The 18,006-nt window shown below is 45.7% G+C and overlaps 1 protein-coding gene and 1 pseudogene across 2 annotated transcripts in view; one reads left to right on the top strand and one right to left on the bottom strand.

Annotated features, from left to right (window-relative positions):
* The window catches only part of LOC147423907 (uncharacterized), a 106,551-nt gene that overhangs the window by 74,367 nt on the left and 14,178 nt on the right, over nt 1-18,006 (bottom strand). The window lies entirely within an intron of this gene.
* On the top strand, nt 4,368-5,331 carry LOC147423908 (uncharacterized; annotated as a pseudogene).

The raw sequence follows: 18,006 nt of genomic DNA, 5'->3' as shown, positions 1-18,006 counted from the left end.
TGCCAATGAAAGGATCCATGTCATCCAGAACTCGAAGCAAATGAACAAACGGTTTTACCTGTGCGTCTAGACTCTTGAGCTCCTTCCAGAACTCAAGATCCTCTGCCTTATCCTTGCACAAAATCCCTGCAACTATCTTTGCATAGGGGGAGGTGGTGAACTCATCACTAATGAAGGCCTGTCGAACCGCATTGTGACATTCAGACAACCTGCGCACAAGAAGAAAGTTGAATGCGAAGCGGGTGTCTGAATACTTTAGAAGCACTTTGCCGCCTGACCTCTTGAGGTACTCACTCCGAACCAAGTTGTGATTGTTGATGAAAGTAACAATCTTCACTGCATCAGCAATGACTCGAGCAATCCAGTTTAGCTTGCCGATGTCTTTTAGAAGGTTGTTCAAGCAATGTGCCATGCAAAAGCACATTGTCACATGCGGATAGTGGCCCTCTATAATAGCTGTTGTTGCCCTGTTTGATGCCTCTCCATCTGTGACAAAGGCCACCACGCGTTGCTCACCGATCGTTTCTATGGCCGTTGTCCACTCGGCGGACTTGCCACTCTCAGTGGCATCATGAGAGTGCAAAAAGTACATCTCTCCACTTGAGTATGCGACGAGAACTTGAATAGATTTCTTCCTTGTATCGCTCCACTCGTCGGCAATGAGGGTTTTGCCCAAAGACACTGAATATTGAGGGTTGCTTGCTCCACGATAACCTCTCGATCGAGCATAGTAGTTCGGAGAGCCTCTGAAGATGGCGGCACATAGCCGGTGCCATACTCTCCTATCCATTGCACCATGATGTAAGGTGCAGCGGAATGAATGCTTGAACTTTGCTCAATATGAGTGCTCCGAACTGTGCTCAAGGTTCCTTTTGTTCTTATGGAAGGGAGAGCCTTCCGTTCTTAATGAGAGAGTGCAATGAACACAAACAAAGTGAATGGACACTGTGCGTGAAAGTGTATGAGACTAAGAGATAGAGAAGAGAATACGACACCAGAATGTTGTCAAACCCTCCTCCAAAGGCCCCACTCTCTATGGCGAGAGCGGTCTACTTATGATTGCACAAATCTCTACAATGCTTGGACTTGCCGACGATGTCGATGACGATGAGGACGACGACGAAACGGGCTGAAATTTGAAAATGCTGATGGCTGAAATCTGCAATTCTTCTATCTGCTGAATTCTAACTCTATGTCGATGACGACGGTACGACGACGAAGCGCTGAAAACGCAGATGCTGAAATCTGCGTTTTCCGGGCTGAAACTGTAAACCTTGCGGAAACTGACCGTGCGGCGAGGAACTGCTGCGGAAAGGTGAGATCTGCGAGGTTCGGGACTTGATCTGCGGTGTCTTAAGGGCTGAAAACTGAACACGCTGATGGTTCTTGAGGTTCCGTCGCGGAGAATCTGCAAAACGCTGGGGTATAATGCAGATGCAAAAACGCTTGGGCTGAAAATCTGCTATTGTTGCCGGTTGTTCTGCAAATGCAAAACGCTAGGCTGATCTGCTGTGTCTTGACGACACCGGGGCTGATCTGTTGTGTACAAATCGCCAAGGCTGATCTGATGCAAAAACGCTAGGCCTTCTGTGGAGAAAACGCCAGAGTAGTCGTGGGGGTTGGTCTTACTGAGAAGTTGCCTGTTGAGCAAGGTGCTCCTGCCGTCTCTTCTGCCAGAAAGTGCTAACTCTGGTTTGCTTATAGATTAACTTAGCAAAATTGCCCTACCTACTCTCCAACAAAAGTCACTTAAAAATAATAAGTGAAAAATGTCAAAAATAGGGAAAATAGGCCTATGCACTGTAAAAATGCTCCTAATGGGTTTTGATGGAAATCTGATGATCATGCTTTGTGCAACCAGAGGATATGCATCTAATTTAAGTGTCTGGACATGCACGGTCTACGAACAAACTCACAAAAGTGTCAGATCACTTCTGACTTGACTGAATTGAACCCTGGTCATGCTGTAGCTTGTCCATGAACACATAGGACTGGATGTGTCACGTGACACATGACTTTCCAATACTCCGAACTATTTCGATCAAACATAGAAGAGGTTAGTATCAAAAGGGCGGATACGACGATAATGGAAGAAATGAAAGAAGAGATTGATAAATCATAAAACATACCTCGCCGCGACAAATGGGATATGGTTGTGGTAGAAGAATCGGGCCACGGCCGCATCCACCTCTTCCTTCTTCTTTGGGTCCCAAGAGGTGGCAAGGATCCTTTGGCGACGAATCGGACCCGATGAAGATCCACCGGTACCTAAACCGAGTAGAGAGGAAGAAGGGAAAATGAGGGTCTTTGGGTCGATACCTTTGCCTACGGGCTTGGCTTTATGGTTGAATTGCCGATCCTTTTCCTCAAGCTCCTTCCTCTTCTCGATAGTTACGTTGGTGCAAAATCTCACCTCATGTCCCGGCACTCGAAAAAAGTGTGCCCTCACTTTGTCATGCCCCCCTTTCCACGTGTAAGAGCATAGCTTGCATGCCCATGCACGAGAACCTCCCGCCGCCGACAAGGTGCCCTCCGAGGTCACTTCATCCCACCACGAACATTCCTTCGCCTTTTGAGTGTTGCCCGCATGAACGGAGGGGGTTGTACGAGAAGAAGAAGCCATGGATTATCCGTGAAAGAGAGAGAGCTTGATCTTTGAGGGTTTGAGAGAGAGAGAGATAGTGTTAGATGCAATGGAATGAATGTTTGCGCTTTGCTCAAGATGAGTGCTCCGAACTGTGCTCAAGGTTCTTTTTGTTCTTATGGAAGGTAGAGCCTTCCGTTCTTAATGAGAGAGAATGCTATGATCACAAACAAAGTGAATGGACACTGTGCGTGCAAGTGTATGAGACTGAGAGAGAGAGAGAGAGAGAGAAGAGAGATACGACACCAGAGACGTTATAAAACCCTCCTCCGAAGGCCCCACTCTTGTCGGCGAGAGTGGTCTACTTATGATTGCACAATCTGGTACAAATGGAATGCATGAGACTGATGCAAGTCTAGGCTATGTCGACGATGACGACGGTGATGACGAAGTCGACCTAAGGGCTGAAATTTGCAATCTTTCTACTGCTGTCCAAAAACGCTATGGGCTGAAATCTGCGACTGATCCAAAAACGTTGATTCTGGGATTGTTTTCGTGGGTCTTTGACGCTGAAAATCTGTAGGTTTAGGGCTGAAAACTGAGGTTGCTTAAGGCTGAAAACTGAGGTCTTACCGGACTGAATCTGCTACTTCTTTATGGGCTGAATCTGCTACTCTTCTATTTCTGAAAATCGGCGAAGGCTGAAATCTGCAAATGCAGAGATCTTCAAAAACGCTAGGGCTGCTGATGGCAAAAACGCTAGCTTGTCTGTGGCGATGAAGGCTAATGCAAAACGCTAGTGTCTGAACTTGCTGGCAATGGTGTAGATCTTGAAAACGCTAGGCAATGGCTAATGCAAAAACGCTAGCATGGGGGTTCTTGCTTGGAGAGGGGAAACCGCCAAGGTCCTGTTGAGAAGTTTCCTGCTGAGCTTGGCTCTTGTTGCCTCTTCTGCTATTTAGTGCTAGTCTAGGTTTGCTTATATATAAACTTACTCAATTTGCCCTACCTACTTTCCAACAAAAGTCACTTAAAAATAATAAGTGAAAAATGCAAAAATAGGTAAAATAGGCTAAATGCACTTGAAAATTCCCCTGAAGGATTCTGATGGATTCTGATGGGAATGCTTATGATCATGCTGTGTGCAACCAGAGGATATGCATCTACACTAAGTGACTGGTCATGCACGGTCTGCGAACAAACTCACAAAAGTGCCAGATCACTTCCTATTCTAGACTGACTTGACTAAATTGAACCCTGGTCATGCTGTAGCTTGTCCACGGACACATAGGGTTGGATGTGTCACGTGACAGATAGCTTGAGAGAGGGCTTGAGAGAGAGAGAGAGAGAGGTTTGATTCTATGAGAGCTTGAGCAATGAGAGGTTGAGATAGAGAGCTTGAGAGAGAGGCTTCACCTCTTGAAAATTGAGACCGAGAGAAAGAGAGCTTGAGCCTTGAGTCTTGAGGGTTAGCCCAAGAGAGAGAGGTCGAAACTTGAGAGATTGAGCCTTGACTCTTTGAGGCCCTAGAGGCTAGGCCCCTATGGCTTAAGAGTTGAGAGCAAGGGAGAGAGGGCCTTCAAACCTTCAAAGTTCAAAGCTCACTTGATGCTTTTGTGAAGAATGAGGCTAGCTGGTTGTAAATGGCCGTTGGCTGCCCAAACAGATATTTTTTAAAACTTCAAATCTGGCCGTTGGGGCCGTTCCGACCGTTCCAGGCCATTCCGTTCCGGTGACTGTCTGACTATCGGAACTCCAGTCCGTTCCGGGGCATTCCAAGACAAGTTGCCCGGCCGGAACGCCGTTCCGGTGACTGTCTGACTATCGGAACTCCAGTCCGTTCCGGGGCATTCCAAGACAAGTTGCTCGGCCGGAACGCCGTTCCGGCGTTCCAAGCCCCCAAAGTGGCGTTCCCCGATAACTTTGGTGGGGGGCTTCCCTAGAGGGGGAGAGGGGACCCCTTAGGAGGCCACTTATGTTGGTCTCCACTTCTTTTGGATAGGAGCGGGCAGACGACGAAGATGGAGAAGAACAAGACATTTGCCGCCGCTCTATCACAATCTATACCATTAGCCAAGCCATCGGCATGGGATTCATATCTCCTGCAAGAGTTGAAGAAACTCCAAGGAGAAATGGCAGACATGAAGAAGGAGATGGTAAAGAAGGATGAATAGATCAGTGAGTTGCAAAAAAAAATGTTGACCATGAAGACACCACAACAGGAAGGAGAGAGTCCCATGACAGGACATTACAAAAAGAAATGACAAATCACGTATTAAAGGTAAATTCATTAAACTCGGCACATTTTGTTAAAGAAGTCATATCAATTATCAAAGAAAAGGAAAGGGTCGAGAGCATACAAAATCAAGTCAGAATAGGTGGGCTTCCCTTAGGCTGGGATAGGGAAAACATTGCCCCCGAGCTTGAAGACGACTACGTACTAGAAACAGATGTTCTTAAAGCATAGTTGAGCAAAGTCGTACCTTTTGTGGACCTAGAGGAACCCACCTTCATCACTGTCAAACGCAAAGGTAGCAGTCATGAAGCAGACAAGGTCACTTCAAGGGACAAAGGTATGGATAGCCAATGAACTTACCCCATTGCAGCTTAAGAATAGGCCAACAGAGTTGGCCAAAGTCAGAGAAGCAAGGAAGAATGGTAAATGGGCAATATACAAAGGTGAGAGAGCAATCATTGGAGAGTTCCACACCCCACCCACGAAAGGGGTGAATCCACATCCCACATAGATTACCTATTTTCACCCCCATGTAATGAATCCCATTGTAATGTAAACACTTATGAGTCATAAGAGTCTCAAAGAAGCTACTACCCACCCCCTTTTTAGTTAGATTTCTTTTATCGATGCCCGAAGTGGAATGTGAATGAAACATCTTGGTCCACGGCAGGCTGAACTTAAATGAAACATCTTGGTCCCATGGGCCGAAGCCTGCCTGTTCAATCCAAAAAGGGCGGTAGATTTTACTTCAAACCTTGATTTAGCTTTCACCCATTATTAGTCGTCTATTTTGCATGTACTTTCAAGACACAACAAAGGGGAGAGGGATACAGGCTGCTAGATTGCACCTGTATGAGTAGACCGACACCAAATTGGCCCCAAACTTAGGCGTCCCCCCCCCCCTTTTTTCGGTATTTCTTTATTGCTTAAAAGAGGGAATAAACGTTGTGGTTCCCTACAAGCTGCCCCGCACAAGCTTGGCTGAATTTCAACTGTTCCGGCCCGATTTCGGCAACATAACTGCGCTAGGACCCTTCACAGTCAGTATTCCCACGCACTGAATGACTTTCCCGACGCATACGGGCACCTTGCAAAACCTGGCGAGAATCTGCAGCACGCTGAATTCTCTGTTTTCAGCCCCAAAAATGCGCCAGATCACCTGTACAGCGGTCCCCTCGCGTCCCCGAACCTCCTGGGGGTATTAGGGACCGTTTAGGGCCAAAACCCTAAACCTGCAAAAATACACAGCAGGCTGTAATTTACTGTTTCGGGCTCCGTTTCGTGTGTCGGTCGCATCTGTAGCAAGTCCTCGAGCTCCCGCACCTGTAGGGCTACTTGCCCTTTGAATCGGACGAGATTTCTGGCGTGAAACCTCTCTGAATTCACCTGTACCTGCGGGGAATTAGCCGCTAGCTAATCCAGTACCTGTGTAAGAGGCTCTTGCCTCGGCAATCGCGCATGAACCCACACAACTATACATTGGTCAATTGAAAAACCCACTAGAGGGGCATAACATACTGCCATAGAGGAGAGAGAGGGCAGTGCGTAGCGTGCACGGCATCACTCCTGGCACCGCACTGTACATAGGAGGGAAAGCAAGCACTCCATAGCTCTTAATGTGAGAAAATCTGAAAATGAGCCTGTCACCAGCGTGTGACTACTATCTATCCTTTTTGTTGATTTCTTTCTTATTATCTATTTACTTTCACTTTTTGGAAACACCCTCGGGAAATCTAACTGCCCTGCATTGCATAGCTAGTGTGGAACTGTCCAGAGGGAGTCCAGGCCTGAGGGCAAGAGAGCACTAAGGTTGGACAAGGACTATGGTTAGCCAAGTGGGGTCATTGACTAGCCAAAGTGGAATCCTTTGCTACAGAGGCTACATTTCAGTTCTGGATGTGGCCGCAGTGTACAAAGAGGGTCGGATGACCTAGAAAGATACAATGGCAGCATCTCCTAAAATTTAGGGAACTGCTATTTTGGGACCTGAAAATGTCTTCGCGTCATTACGTACAGTTTGACATGGGGATCATTTTGCTACTCTGTGGCCAAGTCAACAGAGGCTGCAGGTGAGATATTTTTAGACCCGAGGGTCTAAAGCGGGAAAATGCACAAATGAGTGACACTTGGCACTCTGAGGCCAGTTTACTACTTATAGAGAAGGCAAAAACGTGATTTATAGCTGGGAGGCTCCTTTTGCAAGTCTTTGTCACAGGTTAAGAGCTATGGAGTGCTTGCTTTCCCTCTTATGCACAGTGCGGTGCCAGGAGTGATGCCCTGCACGCTACGCACTGCCCTCTCTCTCCCCTTTGGCAGTATGTTATGCCCCTCTAGTGGGCTCTTCATTTGACCAATGTACAGTTGTGTGGGTTCATGCGCGATTGCCGAGGCAAGAGCCTCTTGCACAGGTACTGGATTAGCTAGCGGCTAATCCCCCCGCAGGTACAGGTGAATTCGGAGAGGTTTCACGCCAGAAATCTCGTCCGATTCAAAGGGCAAGTAACCCTACAGGTGCGGGAGCTCGAGGACTTGCTAGGGATGCGACCGGCACGCGAAACGGAGCCCGAAACAGTGAATTACAGCCTGCTGTGTATTTTTGCAGGTTTAGGGTTTTGGCCCTAAACGGACCCTAATACCCCCAGGAGGTTCGGGGACGCAAGGGGACCGCTGTACAGGTGATCTGGCGCATTTTCAGGGCTGAAAACAGAGAATTCAGCGTGCTGCAGATTCTCGCCAAGTTTTGCAATGTGTCCGTATGCGTCGGGAAAGTCGATCAATGCGTGGGAATATTGATTGTGAAGGGTTCTAGTACAGTTATGCTACCGAAATCGAGCTGGAACAGTGGAAATTCAGCCGAGTTTGTGCGGGGCAGCTTGTAGGAACCACAGCGTTTATTCCCTCTTTTGAACAATAAAGAAATACCGAAAGGGGCGCCTAAGTTAGGGGCCAATCTGGTGTCCGTCTACTCATACAGGTTCAATCTAGCAGCCTGTATCCCTCTCCCCTTTGTTGTGTCTTGAAAGTACAGGTAAAATAGACGACTAATAATGGGTGAAAGCTAAATCAAGGTTTAAAGTAAAGTCTACCGCCCTTTTTGGATTGAACAGGCCGGTTTCATGGTTCCATCAACGGGATTAAATCACTTTTTCCCATAGAAGTGAGCCTTGGTCAGTTTTCGGCTTGAAGACACAGGGGATCATAGACGAGACACAGGGAATTGTAATTATGGCTGACAGACCAGATGATGTGACTGAAGAGGTTTCCTCTTCACAGGGTCAACAGACACATGAAGTGGGTGAGTCCTCAAGACCACCACAGACTGATGATGATATATTCAGGACCCAGTTGGCTACTGCTGTGGCTATGTTCACACAAGTAATGCAGAATCCGAGGTTTTTAGCCTTTCTGCAACCTCCTGTTCCGTCTCAGCAAGTTGGGTCACTGGATCATATTCAAAAGCCTGTTAAGGCTCGAACACAGGTGATTCATACCGCACAGTCAATGGAAACACCTGTACACTTGACGGAGAACATGCAGTCTCCACAACGTATGCCTAAGGTGCAAGAACAGGTGGCTGAGATGCCAGTTTTTCAAGCTGTACCAATTCAGCCCGCCACCTTTCAGCAGCCTATAGCTGGTTCTAATGGGCAGGGAAGCAACTTACAGGCTATGCAACAGGTCTTCCCACCACCTTCAGTACACCCTGGCTATTTTGGAGGTGGATCGGTATTTCAGAGCATGGCTGGTCATGCACCTGGAAATCAGTTTTATACGCCAGGAACAGTGTTTGCGGGTGCTCAAACGATGATGCCTAACCCCATGTACAGTGTCATGGGTATGCAACCAGGGTTTCAAAGCACTCAGGGACAATTTGGGATGCCACAAGCAAATTTTGGTATGGCTGGAATTACAAATCAGCAGCCAAATATGGCATTTCCAGGTCAAGTTAATAGCGGCCAAGGAACACAGATGAACCCTAATAGTGTTCCCATGTTTCAGTCACTTCCATATGACAATTTAACGCCGCTGGAGAGGCCAACTCCATACAAAGAAGGTGGCAAAGGTGTGTCATTCACGACCTTTACAGGGTTTGATGACAGGAAGAAGGCTCTTTCATTCCTCCAGCAGTTTGATAAGGCCTATGCAGGGGGAAACTTTACAGAGGCTTCAAAGGTCCGCAAGGCAGCCACTTTCTTGACAGGGAATGCGGGACAATGGTGGACAACTTTATTGCTTCAAGGGCAAGCTCCGTCCACATGGATTTACTTCAAGCAGATTTTTGCAGCAGCATGGTTATCTGATGATTTCGAAGCAGATGTCATGACAGAATGGCACCAGCTAAATGCTGCCACTTGCAGAAATCTGGATGATTACAATCGGAAGTTTTGGAAAGCTCTACTTCCAGTAACTTCCTATAGGTTTGTGCCATTGACAGAACAGATTGAAAAATACTGTTGTGGCCTACCTAAAGGATTGAGAAAGTACTGTACGAAGACAAAAGTCACTACTTTGACGCAGCTCATCGAGGTAGCAAACACTGGCAATGGTTTGCTCAAGGGAGAAGATTGTGAATTTAACACTGGCGTCAAGGCAGGATCAGGCAAGAAAAATTCAGCCAAGAAGCACGTTCCCAATGAGGCTCCTAAAGGGACTCAGGAGTCGGCCAACGCAGGGAAAGACAAAGCTACGGCTGAATCAGAAAAAGGACCAGCAAAGAAATGGAAAAGACGTTTTCCTCGCAAGTCAGAAGAGCAAAAGAAGGTCCTGAGGACAGAGAACAAATGCTTTATATGTGAGCAGCCTGGCCACATTGCTTACAACTGTCCTACAAAGAAAAGGCCAGCTGATTCTGAAGACAAGGAGGACAGGAAGGGAAAGAAGCCCATGGCTGGTCTAGTGCCAGATATGGTGGGCGACAAGCCAAATTCAGATGCAAGTGAGCTTTGCAGAGCATGGGGAAAGGTTAGGGATCAAACAGTGCTTATCTTCTTTGATCCAGGTGCCAAAGCCAACTTTATTTCCCCAGAATTGGCTTCAAAGTTGGGAATCAGACCTGAAGAGATGGGGTATACAGCAGAGGCAGGTTTGGCATGTCCTGGCCATACAGAGGCTGTGACACCCATCATTGGAAAGTTGCGTCTACATATCCAGTCCTATGTAGATGCTGAAGAATTTTACATCATGTCACTGGACGGATGTGATGTGTTGCTAGGTATTCCTTGGTTATTTCGTGTACAGGGAATCATGGATGCCTACAACAAAAAGATCACTGTACAGAGCAGGGGAAAGACTCACATTCTGGATGTAAAGCTTAAAGGGGAGTCTATTCCTACTGTATCAGCTTCTGCTATTACTTCTGTAATGAAAAAGCATCTTTCTGCGTACTTGGTTTTTGCACGTGAAGTGTCAGATTGTGATGAATCAAATTTATCTGTGCTAGATAAAGAAAGGTCAATGTTTTTACAACAGTATAGTGACTGCTTTTCCGATTCATTACCGTCTCAATTACCGCCAGAGAGACCCGAGGACCATGCGATAGATTTGGTGCCAGGCAGTAGCCCACCAAATAAGCCTCCGTACAGGGTTAGTGCGGCTCAGCAGAAAGAGATAATGGGCCAAGTACAGGAGCTGTTAGAAAAAGGGCTGATTCAGCCCAGTTCATCTCCATTCTGTTCTCCAGTATTGTTGGTGCAGAAAAAGGATGGCTCATGGCGTATGTGCATCGACTACCGTGCACTGAACAAGAATACCATCAAGAATAGGTTCCCTATACCTAGAATTGATGATATTATGGACAAATTAGAAGGAGCAGCTATGTTTAGCAGGATAGATCTAAAGAGTGGGTATCATCAGATCCGCATTAGATCAGAGGATGTGCACAAGACTGCTTTTAGAACGACGTTTGGCCTTTACGAATTTTTAGTGATGCCCTTTGGTCTCACAAATGCTCCTGCTACGTTTAATAGGATGATGGACAGAATTTTCCGTCCACACCAGCAGTTTGTTGGTACATTCTTTGATGACATGATAGTCTACTCAAAGAATGAAGAGGAGCATAGGCATCACTTGGCCATTGTGTTCAAAGAGCTACGCAGTCATAGGTTGCTCATCAATGCAAAGAAAAGTGAGTTTTTTCTGGAAGAGATTCACTTTCTGGGACACATTGTCTCAAAGGATGGTGTCAGAATGGATCCTGCAAAAGTTGAAGCGATCAAGTCATGGCCAAATTTGAAGACGGTGCATGATGTCCGAAGCTTCTTGGGACTATGCTCCTATTACAGAAGGTTTATCCGAAATTTCGCTGAGATTGCTTCACCTTTACATGCTCTTCAAAAGAAGGCAGTCACCTTTAGATGGACACAAAAAGAGATTTCAGCTTTTAATCTCTTAAAGGAAAAGATGACTTCGGATCCAGTCATTGTGTTGCCAGATCTTAGGAAGTCATTTGTGGTCCAGTGTGATGCCTGCGGTAGTAGCATTGGTGCTGTGCTAATGCAAGATGGCAGGGTAGTAGCCTATGAGAGCAGAATTTTGCAAGGGCCAGAGATGACCATGCAGGTCTATGAGAAAGAGTTACTGGCTGTGATTCATGCGCTCTTAAGTTGGAAACACTACCTGCTAGGTGCAGATTTCGTTGTCCAAACGGACCATCAGACCTTGCGATACTTCTTGACACAGACAAAGTTATCTGAAAAGCATATGCGATGGGCAAATATCTTGTCCATGTTCCATTTTCAGATTGTGCATGTGGAAGGCAAGAAGAACGTTGTGGCTGATGCCTTGTCAAGGAAGCCACAAATTTCAGCTGTGTCGATTCCTTATCATCATGAACTTGATGATATGAGAGAACAGTATGCAAATGATGAAGATTTTGCAAGGGTCTTCGAGCAGCTAATGGATAGACAACGTCATGAACACTATCTTCTTAAAGACGGGTTCATGATGATGCATGGCAGATTGTGTGTCACAAAGCCATTGCGACGCAAAGTTATGGAAGAGAGTCATGTCCCACCGTATGCAGGGCATCGTGGTATCGATGCTACAGTTAAAGCGGTTGAGACATTCTTCTATTGGCCTACATTGAGAAGGGATGTGGATGCCTTTGTGCGAGAATGCCTAATATGCCAAAAGGTCAAGTTTGACAGGCAAAAGGCACCAGGGTTATTGCAACCACTACCTATTCCAGATAAACCATGGGAAAGTATTGCTATGGATTTTATCTTTGATCTTCCAAGAACGCAGACAGGAAATGATGGTATTTGGACCATTATTTGCAGATTCAGCAAACAGGCTCATTTTATTCCTGTCAGGAAGAAGATAAAGCCAGATCAGATGGCACGCTTGTTTATGAGCAATATTTTCAAGTATCATGGCATGCCACAGTCGATTATTAGCGACCGTGATCCACGCATGACTAGTTTGTTCTGGAAAGGCTTGTTTGAGAATATGGGTACCACGCTCAAATTCTCTTCGTCATTTCATCCTCAAACAGATGGGCAGTCGGAAGAGGCAAATTCTACTGTCCTAGATCTGCTGAAGTGCTATGTGTCAGAGCATAAAGGAAGGTGGGAGCAGTATTTGCCATTGGTGGAGTATGCATACAATAATACAGTGCATTCATCGACTGGCAAGGCACCTTTTGAGATAGTTGAAGGTGGCAAGAAAGTTCCTCCCATACTGCATACAAAGGACAAGATATTTGAAGCAGATAAGTATGTTCAAGACATGGATGAAATGTACAAGAAGGTCAAAGTGGCCTTAGAAAGGACTCAGGCAAAGCAAAAGAAAGCAGCTGATCGTCACCGTCGTGAAGTGGTATATTCACTTGGTGATTGGGTGCTTTTACGCTTTGAAAAGGCAAGGTTAAAGAAGATGAAGGGCAAGGAAAGAGTGTTTCCAAAGCTCAGCATGCGTTACTATGGGCCTTTTCAAGTGTGCGACATAATCAGTGATGTTGCATATAGGCTGAAATTGCCTGACAGTTGGAAGATTCACAATGCGTTTCATGTGAGTCTTCTCAGACCCTATGTGGGTGATGTGCCAGAAGATATGCCAGCTGAAGATCAGCCGGAAGTCGAGGAACTTGACGAGATCTTGGTCCCTGAACAGATTTTGGCACACAAAGAAAGGAAAGTGAAAGGCAAGGTTGCTAGGCGTTACTTGGTAAAGTTCAGAAACTATCCACCAATGGATGCTAAGTGGATGGAAGAAGGTGAACTTGCAGAGTCACCAACTGTGTTATCACTTTACTTGGAAGCCTTCGCTTTGCAACCTACCTTGACCCCTTGAGTTTCAAAGCTACATGGATTGTCAGTGTGACAATGGCTTCTGAAACAAATGATGTACATGGTATTTAAAGTGAGTCAAATCAAATACCTGTTACATGAATGTTAGAGCTGTACAGATTGTCAGTTTGGCAATTGCTCTTATGGAATGTCCAAAAGTTTGGTTAGTGCTATAGAAGTGAGTATTTCTTGTCAGTTTGTCAAGGATACAGTGATTGCTTCTATTAAAGAGTACATGTGTAACTGCATTCTTAAACTGTCGGTTTGGATATGCTCGAAAGTGTTACGGGATCCAACGTGTACTATAAGACAGTGGCAAAATGTGCAGCTACCATTTTGTCATTGGAAAGTTAGTGACTCAAAGCAATGGCAGAGTGCGAAGCTACCACTATGTCATTGGGACAGGGTTCACACGCAGGCAATACATGAGTCGACGAGGTGTTGAATACACCAGGGTTGACAATGAGCATGTATGTGTCGTATATGTGTCGACAGGTGTTGAATACATCAGTTTGACAGTAAGCATGTACGACATAGATGCAAACGAGGACGTTTGAGATTTCAAGAGGGGGGATGTCACCAGCGTGTGACTACTATCTATCCTTTTAGTTGATTTCTTTCTTATTATCTATTACTTTCACTTTTTGGAAACACCCTCGGGAAATCTAACTGCCCTGCATTGCATAGCTAGTGTGAACTGTCCAGAGGGAGTCCAGGCCTGAGGGCAAGAGAGCACTAAGGTTGGACAAGGACTATGGTTAGCCAAGTGGGGTCATTGACTAGCCAAGTGGAATCCTTTGCTACAGAGGCTACATTTCAGTTCTGGATGTGCCGCAGTGTACAAAGAGGGTCGGATGACCTAGAAAGATACAATGGCAGCATCTCCTAAAATTTAGGGAACTGCTATTTTGGGACCTGAAATGTCTTCGCGTCATTTACGTACAGTTTGACATGGGATCATTTTGCTACTCTGTGGCCAAGTCAACAGAGGCTGCAGGTGAGATATTTTTTAGACCCGAGGTCTAAAGCGGAAAATGCACAAATGAGTGACACTTGGCACTCTGAGGCCAGTTTACTACAATAGAGAAGGCAAAAACGTGATTTATAGCTGGGAGGCTCCTTTTGCAAGTCTTTGTCACAGGTTAAGAGCTATGGAGTGCTTGCTTTCCCTCTTATGCACAGTGCGGTGCCAGAGTGATGCCCTGCACGCTACGCACTGCCCTCTCTCTCCCCTTTGGCAGTATGTTATGCCCCTCTAGTGGGCTCTTCATTTGACCAATGTACAGTTGTGTGGGTTCATGCGCGATTGCCGAGGCAAGAGCCTCTTGCACAGGTACTGGATTAGCTAGCGGCTAATCCCACCCGCAGGTACAGGTGAATTCGAGAGGTTTCACGCCAGAAATCTCGTCCGATTCCAAAGGGCAAGTAACCCTACAAGTGCGGGAGCTCGAGGACTTGCTAGGATGCGACCGGCACGCGAAACGGAGCCCGAAACAGTGAATTACAGCCTGCTGTGTAATTTTTGCAGGTTTAGGGTTTTGGCCCTAAACGACCCTAATACCCCCAGGAGGTTCGGGGACGCAAGGGGACCGCTGTACAGGTGATCTGGCGCATTTTCAGGGCTGAAAACAGAGAATTCAGCGTGCTGCAGATTCTCGCCAAGTTTTGCAATGTGTCCGTATGCGTCGGGAAAGTCGATCAATGCGTGGGAATATTGATTGTGAAGGGTTCTAGTACAGTTATGCTACCGAAATCGAGCTGGAACAGTGGAAATTCAGCCGAGTTTGTGCGGGGCAGCTTGTAGGAACCACAGCGTTTATTCCCTCTTTTGAACAATAAAGAAATACCGAAAGGGGCGCCTAAGTTAGGGGCCAATCTGGTGTCCGTCTACTCATACAGGTTCAATCTAGCAGCCTGTATCCCTCTCCCCTTTGTTGTGTCTTGAAAGTACAGGTAAAATAGACGACTAATAATGGGTGAAAGCTAAATCAAGGTTTAAAGTAAAGTCTACCGCCCTTTTTGGATTGAACAGGCCGGTTTCAGAGCCTCTCCCAGCTTCAAATTCAGTGCCACTTCTTGTTGCATGAGGAAAGTGCACCGGAAGGTGCCACTTGGCACATTTACAAGCATTTTCCCGTTTCGGGGTTGCCGCCTAAAAATCTCCCAACCGGTTGCCCAGTTAACTTCACGGCAGAGTAAGAAAATGTTCTCCTTGTCATTCCGGAGGTAATGACGCAAACACATTTTCAGGTCCCAAAATAGCAGTTCCCTAAATTTTAGGAGATGCTGCCATTGTATCTTTCTAGGTCATCTGACCCTCTTTGTACACTGCACCCACATCAAAAACTGAAATGTAGCCTATGTAGCAAAGGATTCCACTTTGGCTAGTCAATGACCCCACTTTGGCTAACCATAGTCCTTGTCCAACCTTAGTGCTCTCTCTTGCCCTCAGGCCTGGACTCCTTCTGGACAGTTCCACACTAGCTATGCAATGCAGGACAGTTAGATTTCCCGAGGGGTGTTTCCAAAAAGTGAAAGTAAATAGATAATAAGAAAGAAATCAACAAAAAGGATAGATAGTAGTCACACGCTGGTGACATACCCCCCTCTTGAAATCTCAAACGTCCTCGTTTGCATCTATGTCATACATGCTCATAGTCAACACTGATGTATTCAACACCTGTCGACACATGTACGACACATACATACTCATTGTCAACTCTGGTGTATTCAACACCTCGTCGACCCATGTATTGCCTGCATGTGAACCCTGTCCCAATGACATAGTGGTAGCTTCGCACTCTGCCATTGCTTTGAGTCACTAACTTTCCAATGACAAAATGGTAGCCATACATTTTGCCACTGTCTTTTAGTACACATTGGATCCTGTAACACTTTCGAGCATACCTAAACCGACAGTTTAAGAATGCAGTTACACATGTACCCTTTAATAGAAGCAATTACTGCATCCTTGACAAACTGACAAGAAATACTCACTTCTATAGCACTAAGCACACTTTTGGACATTCCATAAGAGCAATTGCCAAACTGACAATCTGTACAGCTCTAACATTCATGTAACAGGTATTTCATTTGAGCTCACTTTAAATACCATGTACATCATTTGTTTCAAAAGCCATTGTCATATTGACAATCCATGTAGCTTTGAAACTCAAGGGGTCAAGGTACGTTGCAAATCGAAGGCTTCAAGGTAAAGTGATAACACAGTTGGTGACTCTGTTAGTTCACCTTCTTCCATCCACTTAGCATCCATTGGTGGATAGTTTCTGAACTTTACCAAGTAACACCTAGCAACCTTGCCTTTCACTTTTCTTTCCTTATGTGCCAAAATCTGTTCCGGGACCAAGATCTCGTCAAGTTCCTCAAGTTCCGGCTGATCTTCAGCTAGCATATCTTCTGGCACATCACCCACATAGGGTCTGAGAAGACTCACATGAAACGCATTGTGAATCTTCCAACTGTTAGGCAATTTCAGCCTATATGCAACATCACTAATTATGTCGCACACTTGAAACATAGTAACGCATGCTGAGCTTTGGAAACAGTCTTTCCTTGCCCTTCATCTTCTTTAACCTTGCCTTTTCAAAGCATAAAAGCACCCAATCACCAAGTGAATATACAACTTCACGACGGTGACGATCAGCTGCTTTCTTTTGCTTTGCTTGAGTCTTTTCTAAGGCCACTTTGACCTTCTTGTACATTTCATCCATGTCCTGAACATACTTATCTGCTTCAAATATCTTGTCCTTTGTATGCAGTATGGGAGGAACTTTCTTGCCACCTTCAACTATCTCAAAAGGTGCCTTGCCAGTTGATGAATGCACTGTACTATTGTATGCATACTCCACCAATGGCAAATACTGCTCCCACTTTCCTTTATGTTCTGACACATAGCACTTCAACAGATCTAGGACAGTAGAATTTGCCTCTTCTGATTGCCCATCTGTTTGAGGATGAAATGACAAAGAGAATTTGAGCGTTGTGCCCATATTCTCAAACAAGCCTCTCCACAACAAACTAGTCATGCGTGGATCACGGTCACTAACAATCGACTGTGGCATGCCATGATACTTGAAAATATTGCTCATAAACAAGCGTGCCATCTGATCTGGCTTTATCTTCTTCCCGACAGGAATAAAATGAGCCTGCTTGCTGAATCTGCAATAATGGTCCAAATACCATCGTTTCCTGCCTACGTTCTCGGAAGATCAAAGATAAAATCCATAGCAATACTTTCCCATGGTTTGTCTGGAACAGGTAGTGGTTGTAATAACCCTGGTGCCTTTTGCCTGTCAAACTTGACCTTCTGGCAAATTAGGCATTCTCGCAAAGGCATCCACATCTCTTCTCAATGTAGGCCAGTAGAAGAATGTCTCAACCGCTTTAACTGTAGCATCGATACCATGATGCCCTGCATACGGTGGGACATGACTTTTTTCTATAACTTTGCGTCGCAATGGCTTTGTGACACATAATCTACCATGCATCATCATGAACCCGTCTTTAAGAAGATAGTGTTCATGACGTTGTCCATCCATTAGCTGCTCGAAGACCCTTGCAAAATCTTCATCATTTGCATATTGTTCCCTCATATCATCAAGTTCATGATGATAAGGAATTGACACAGCTAAAATTTGTGGCTTCCTTGACAAGGCATCAGCCACAACGTTCTTCTTGCCTTCCACATGTACAATCTGAAAATGGAACATGGACGAGATATTTGCCCATCGCATATGCTTCTCAGATAACTTTGTCTGTGTCAAGAAGTATCACAAGGTCTGATGGTCCGTTTGGACAACGAAATCTGCACCTAGCAGGTAGTGTTTCCAACTTAAGAGCGCATGAATCACAGCCAGTAACTCTTTCTCATAGACCTGCAT

The sequence above is a fragment of the Adiantum capillus-veneris genome, chromosome 26 (assembly GCF_014529385.1).
Source record: "Adiantum capillus-veneris isolate H3 chromosome 26, ASM1452938v2, whole genome shotgun sequence".
Classification (NCBI taxonomy): Eukaryota; Viridiplantae; Streptophyta; class Polypodiopsida; order Polypodiales; family Pteridaceae; genus Adiantum; species Adiantum capillus-veneris.
The sequence above is the reverse complement of the archived record's forward strand: the minus strand, read 5'-3'. Positions and strand labels throughout refer to the sequence as shown.